Below are 6,974 nucleotides of genomic sequence, written 5' to 3' on the forward strand. Positions count from 1 at the left end.
GAACAATCTAAAATTAATTTCTCTGGCACCAGCTGAAATTCTGCAGTGTTGGTGCTGCTGAACCACTCTAAATCTCAAGAAGACATTGTTACACCTATTTGTACTCACCTACTCCACCAGATTGGCCACACCCACCCTTCTGCAGCTTTTTTAAGCTAAAGGATTAATCATACTGAAATCCCCAGCATTTTTTTTTTGTTTGACAACTCCTGATGGATGCAGGAGGTAACAGGGGATCTGTAACTTGACACCAGGTGCCATAATGAGAAGGCTGAATTAATGCTTTGTACACTTCTCACAGCTGCAGCGTGGAGGTATTTATGGATAAATAAACTGAGCATCACACTGGCCATGTGTCTTTGTCCAGGCCTTGTGGATTTAGGCATCAGACCAAACCCACAGCTCCCCCTGCTCTGCAACAAACAGTTGGGCTGCAACACAAAGATCCCCATTCAATCATGGAGCTTGTTCAGCTCTTCCAGGTCTGAGAAGTCAGATTTTCAGACTCTGGTAAATTCTTAACTGGCAAATGTCTTAGCAGGCAAAGAGTGCTGCCCATTCCATGCATTTTCAAAGCTGTGTTCTGTCTCCAGAAGGTAGCTGGCAAGGATGAATGATTATTGAGAGTTCAGAACCAAAACTAAAGAATGACATGCACAAAAAAGAGGAAAATGGAAGGAGAAGGGAGAGAACTGCAACACTTTGTCTTCAGTAAAATTTAATTTTTGTTCACATTTCCAGCTTGAGATAAAATTGGACTTGCCAACAGACTTGCCAGCCTGTGAGTCTACTTCAGATGCTAACCCACATCAGTACTCAGATAAACTTGCATCAGGGGAAAAAAAATTAAAATATTACAACTGTATTTCTGATAGGAAGGGCAGTAAGAGTGATGCTGATGGAACACAGCAACCAATCCAGTAACAGCCACGTAAAAAAGCTGGGTTTTGAAGGGGAAGATGGTCCTATTGAAGCAGAATCTCTCCTGTTACTCAGAGAGCCCTGGGGCTTCTTTCTCCCATGCAGAACTGGAAGCTATTGATGTTCTAAGAACATGGATTTCATTGTACTACACAAGCCCTTTAAGTAATTTTTCTTACAATTACTGGTAATAACTTGAAGGCAATACTGACCAGCAACTGAGTTAAGTCATTGTCTACAAGTGGATGAACCTAAATCCTTATTAAAATACTCCCTTCTTCCCTCCAGAATGACCAAACATTTTCTAACAAGGTGATTTTATATATACTGATGTTTGTCTTAGGAAATTAGTACTGTATGTCTCATTTGAGCTGGGAAGCAACTCCATTTCCTGCCTTTATGAACCATGTTATCCTCAAATAACACATTCCTTTGAGTCCTGTGGTTATTTTGCCTCATGACATTTGATTCATCCTATGCAGGAAACAGAGAAGGAATTAGCAGGTTCAGCAGGTGTGCTCAAGGGAAAAGAGATAGGAATGTCAGCTCTTCCTCATTTCCTATCCACCACAGGAACAAACCCCACAGGAGTTGAATAAGCAGCAATAACTGAGCACAGTGTAGTACATTCCAGTTCCCTTCTTGAAGGAATGTCCTCTCCTGGACATCAGGTTCTGAGGCAATTTACTGAGAAATAAGGGACAGCTCAGAGCTGTTTTCCTGCCTATACCCCTACAAATTGTTTAGACAAAGAGAACTGAGAAAAGTCCACTTCTCACAACTTAGACAGAGCTTTACATATAGGTGGTACAAAAGATTTTAACCTAAAAGCCAGCCCTTAAAGGCATGTTGTATATAAAAAAGCACAGCTCACTTTTACAGTAGAGCAAAGGCTGCCTGTTATAAAATAGTGGAAGAATTTCTTGATTTAAGTTGCTGTTCAAAGTTCCCTCTGTGATCCAGACCTGGACTTAGACTGAGGAAACTATTCCTGGAACTAAGATCTGAGTCTTTGTAATAGACAAAATATTAATATAATGTAAGCATACATTACTGTTAATCACCTCTCATAGGGAGCTAAAGCCTGCCACCTCTTCATTTAAACCTGGAAGATCTGAAGTTAAAAAAAATGTTCAACTCGTAACTATGAAGCTTCTCCTTAAAATAATTTTCCTGATGAATTCTTCTAGTTCCTTTTGTCATGATCAATGCTTAACTTACTAACACAATAAGGATGCTTGATTGAGGGGAAAGTAGCAACAGAATTATTGAGAAGGTAAACTATGCTTGCATTTCATGCAGAAAAATGAGCAAGAGCCACAAGAATGGCTTCAGATTTCATACACCTGACAAAAAACAATGGGTAAAGCATGAGCAGAATAAAACTAAAGACTCCTCACTGCAGGATAACTGCACACTCAGTAAGCTGTACCTGAGCCCCAGCTAGTGGTGGGAATTACTGATGGCATTTTTACAGGAAAGATGAGCATGTTCATAACAGAAAAGCTCCAGATTCTTATGTATTGCCTCCTACTCATCAAGCCTGGTTTCATTTTTAAAATGCTTCCAACAAAACAAAAGCTGCATATTGGCTATTCATGATTTGCCTACACCATCTATACAGCCCCTCAATGGTTCTGGTTGATCCAGCTGCTGGAAGCTGGAAGAAGCAGGAGTGCAGGGAATGAGATGCTCTCTCCTTTCTCAGTGATATTTTCATCCTCTGAACCAGCCTGTCACTCACAACTAGTAGGCAGCACAACCAAGAGGTGAAAACAATTCTTATGCGTTCTTCCTTCCATGGAGTATTGCCAACATATTCTCTCAACATAAATGTTTCTTGATTAAATAAGTTTAAGTGATTAATTCAGCTAAGAAACTCATGGTCATCAATTTTCTGGACCCAATATTGTAGCATTCAAATCAGTTTATAGAGACAGTCCTAAAATATCTGCTCTAGTTTGCAATGGAGATTATCCAACATCATTGATAAATTTGCATTTTAGTGAACTTTATCTTTAGCCCTGTGACACTGTTGGTGTCATTTATACAGATGAATTTTAGCCAGTTAGTGTGAGTAGTATGCAGGAAATGGCTACCAAGCCCATCTTAGTACAACTGCCCCTGGATCCCTGGAAGTGTCCAAGGCCAGGCTGGACAGGGCTTGGAGCAACCTGGGATAGTGGAAGGTGTTCCTGCCATGGCAGCAGGGTAGAACTGGATAAGTCTTAAAATCCAATCCAACCCATTCTAGTCCTACAGAATTCACCTGCTGGACTGAAGATCTCAGCAGCTGTTCTGGAGAGGGCAATGATCAGTTTTGGACAGGAGTCATCTCTTGTGTGAAACTGGGTAAAAGCCTTGGGATCACAACCTGAGATCAAGAGGGAATGAATCAACATAACTGACTTAGCACCCCTCTCCTGTCCATCAGATATCCCGGTTACCCTGTTGCTAAAGTCAGTCAAATGGGAGTGGTGGGAAAGCCTCTGGAGCAGGATATAAACCCCAAATATGTAAGAATAACTAGCTATGAGCTATGATCAGTTCCATAAAGTGGTCCTGAAAAGGGACCCCTCCATAGCTGTAGGAAAATCATCTTGTGGGGCAGCAGGTGAGGAACTTTTGTACAACGTAACAGATGAGTGACAACACAGATAAAAGTGATAACCAAACCATGAGACATTTGAGTCCTGTGAAAGCTTGGACATTGCTTTAAGCTGTGAAAAATTAGATTTTTGTAACAAAACTTGCCACTGGTGCAGGCTGTAGAAAGCAGAAATGAGGACTGTGAAGGACCTTGAGGTTAGAAGGGCTCACCTAAATGAACAGGAAGGGAAAGGAGCAGGAATACTTAATGCTTGAGTCTTAAGAGTGCCATTCCCCAGGACATTTTGAGAACAGCTTCCCAAAATATCTTAGTGTTCAGTCAGTTCTCTATTTTCCAAAACTACACTTGTAGAAGAAGATGGTAATATTGCTTAAATTCAGAGCTATTAATAACCAGTAACCCGGGCAGTTCAGTCTTTCCCAGAGCCATAACATGCAGCACATTGTCTTCTATGTTTATAAGGAAAAACCAGAACACACAGAAAGTTATGATAAAAGAGACCTTTTCCCATTTAACAAGAGAAAAACTGGCCATACTGGTATCACTGCAGTCCACCTACTTTCAAGGTGGACTCCAGTGATAGAAATTCTGATTTAAAAAATTCTTTTGTATAAATATTTTTTACTACCATAGCTCACTAAGATTTTCACACACAAGAAGATAATTCTCTCTAAGCCACGAGTCACCTTTTCAGTCACCCTGAATAAAATCAGTCAAATGCCCATCATTTACAAAAATGGTTTTTTGCTAGTATTTGTCTCTCCTGTGTGCTTACACACCTCCAAGTAAGCAGAAAAGCTTATTCACCATTTTAGAGAGCACAATAGCAGAAATACTGATGTTTTCAGAATACAAAAAATTAAGTGTTCAGAACTTTAATCAAATAAAGATATGTAGGCTTCTCAATGTCCAACTGAAAGTGTAAATTGAAAGTGCAGATCCCCTGAACACCACCAGATGGTAGATAGTCTCAGTATAAATGTGGGGAAAGTAAGGATGACTTCTACATAGAGTTGGAGAAAAGTTATAATTTCTGTTATTTGTGATAATTTGGGGAAATCTTATACTTAACCTTGAAGGTAGAAAGGTTCATATTCTAGCTAGTTGGGTGGGTAATTTGTTCTAAGTTTTAAATTTTTCTGTTACAGGTATAGGGCTCTAACCTGTTACATGGGAACCTTGATTTTTCTTAAAATAACCTCCAAACTTACACAGGTGTAACTAGTCTAGCTTACTTATAAAACTAAATGTTAATACAGCTAAATTAGAATTAATTTAGTCTAATAAGTCAAAGTAGTTTCAACCTATTTGAGGTTTTCTTACTACTAAAATTAGAGACTTCAAAACTGATTATGGTGTACCTGCAAAACATTTTGTAATATAAAGGCACCCTGAGTGTTCCAGGTGGAAAAATCACTGTGTCCTGTTATTTTCAGTCTGCTGTTTCTTGCCAAACCTAAGCATCACTGCAGAGGTGTTCAAATTCCCTGGCAGCGTGTCTTCCAATGTATGAAAGGTTAAGTTTGTAGCTGTTTCTTGGTAATATGGTGAATTATTTTTAAAAAGCTGTGTTTTGATAAGAGTGGGTAGACAGGTGATTCACTTGGCTACTTGCTGAGGAAATCTAGCTTCCAGCTTCATGAAATGGAATGGGCTTCCTCTGTCCTGATGCTACATGAGTGCTTTTTGTGCCCAGCCTTACTGACAGTTTTAATGTTATACATTGATGTACATAATCAAATAAATGTAAAACATTTCTGAACTTACTCTTCTCTAAATGTATTAGTGTCCTGTGGATTTAAATTGGGGATTTTTCTCTGGGAAAATGGCAAATTCTCAACAAATTCAAGGTAAAATACAGTCCTAGCCTGGGAGGAATACATCTTTGACTGCATTATGAATAGAACATTCAGGAGAGAGAGAAATTAAGGGCAGACACACTGTTATGTCCTGCAGTACAAATACAGACATTTCCCAGCAGGTGATTATGGAGGGTTTTTTTTTCCTCTCAGGTACTTGCTCAGAAACAGCAGAGCAAAAAACTTGGTTTAGATGGAACAGTACAATTTATGTGCAGCATAAACGGGCGCCAAGCCAGTGACAGCCTGGGCCCCTCAGGGCTGTGAGGGTCAGTCCCCTCATCACCTCAGTGACCCAAATCATTTCCTCTCCTTCTTGGTTTTTTTTTTTTAATTTTTTTTTTCAGTCACAGCTAAGAACGCTGTGGAGCTGCTTTACTACAAAAAGATGGAAAAAACATTAAAAAAAATTAAAAAAAAGGGGACTAGAGTTTGAAGAACCTGTTGATTGTCTGGCAGAGGGTGGTGGATGGAGATGGCTGGGACATATGGTGTGATCTGAGGGGGGCTCAGGGGACAAAGGGGTGGAGGGGATAAAGGGGGTAAAGAGGGTGAAGGGGGTGAAAAGGGATAAAGGGATGGAGGGGAGGAAGAGATGAAGGGGGAGAAAGGAATATAAGAATGAAGGTGATGAAGGGGAGGAAGGGGGTGAAGGGAATGAATGGAATGAAGGTGATGAAGGGGCTCTTGTGGCCATTGGGCATGAAGGCAATGTAGAGGATGAAGACAAAAGGGGCTGTTGGGGATGAAGGAGATGAAGGGCAGGAAGGGGCTGTTGGAGATGAGAGCAATGAGGTGATGAAGATGATGAGGGGCAGGAAGGGGGCATTAGGGATGAGGGCAATGAGGGGGATGAGGACGATGAAGGCAATGAGGACGATGAAGCCGATGAAGGGCAGGAAGAGGTTGTTGGGGATGAGGGCGATGAGGGTGATGAAGGGCAGGAAGGGGCTACAGCCGATGAGGGGGATCAGCATGATAAAGCCAATGAGGATGATGAAGTTGATGATGAGGGAGACGAAAGCAGTGATAGGCAGGAAGGGGATGTTGGGGATGAGGGGGACAAAGGCGATGAAGGGCAGGAAGGGGCTGTTGGGCGTGAGGACGATAAAGGCGATGAGGACGATGAAGCTGATGATGAGGGGGATGAAGGCAGGAAGGGGCTCTGGGGATGAGGGTGATGAAGGGCAGGAAGGGGATGTTGGCGGTTAGGGGGATGAAGGGCAGGAAGGCGCTGTTGGGGATGAGGACGATAAAGCCGATGAGGACGGTGAAGATGAAGGGCAGGAAGCAGCTCTTGGGGATGAGGGGGATGAAGGGCAGGAAGCGGCTCTTGGGACTGAGGGGGATGAAGGACAGGAAGGCTCTGTTGGGGATGAGGACCATAAAGCCGACTAGGACGACGAAGACGAAGGGCAGGAAGGGGCTCTGGGGGTCCCGCGGCGGGCCCTGCCCGCGGCCTCCCCCGAACGTCACTTCCGAGGCTGGAGACAAGATGGCGCCCGGACGGTGCCGGCGCTGAGGCCGCTCCGCCGCCAGCGGGGCCCGGGTGAGCGCGGGCGGCGGGACCCGCCGGGCGCCGC

At 42.7% G+C, this 6,974-nt stretch overlaps 1 protein-coding gene across 1 annotated transcript in view; it reads left to right on the top strand.

Annotated features, from left to right (window-relative positions):
* The first annotated feature begins 6,882 nt into the window (after positions 1-6,882).
* Positions 6,883-6,974, top strand: part of PRDM2 (PR/SET domain 2) — a 54,073-nt gene continuing 53,981 nt past the window's right edge. The window contains exon 1 of the mRNA XM_041419401.1: positions 6,883-6,940. The gene's annotated coding sequence lies outside the window, so the exon portion shown is untranslated. The remainder of the gene's footprint in view (positions 6,941-6,974) is intronic.

The sequence above is a fragment of the Onychostruthus taczanowskii genome, unplaced genomic scaffold, assembly GCF_017590055.1.
Source record: "Onychostruthus taczanowskii isolate IOZ18803 unplaced genomic scaffold, ASM1759005v1 scaffold61, whole genome shotgun sequence".
NCBI lineage: Eukaryota > Metazoa > Chordata > Aves > Passeriformes > Passeridae > Onychostruthus > Onychostruthus taczanowskii.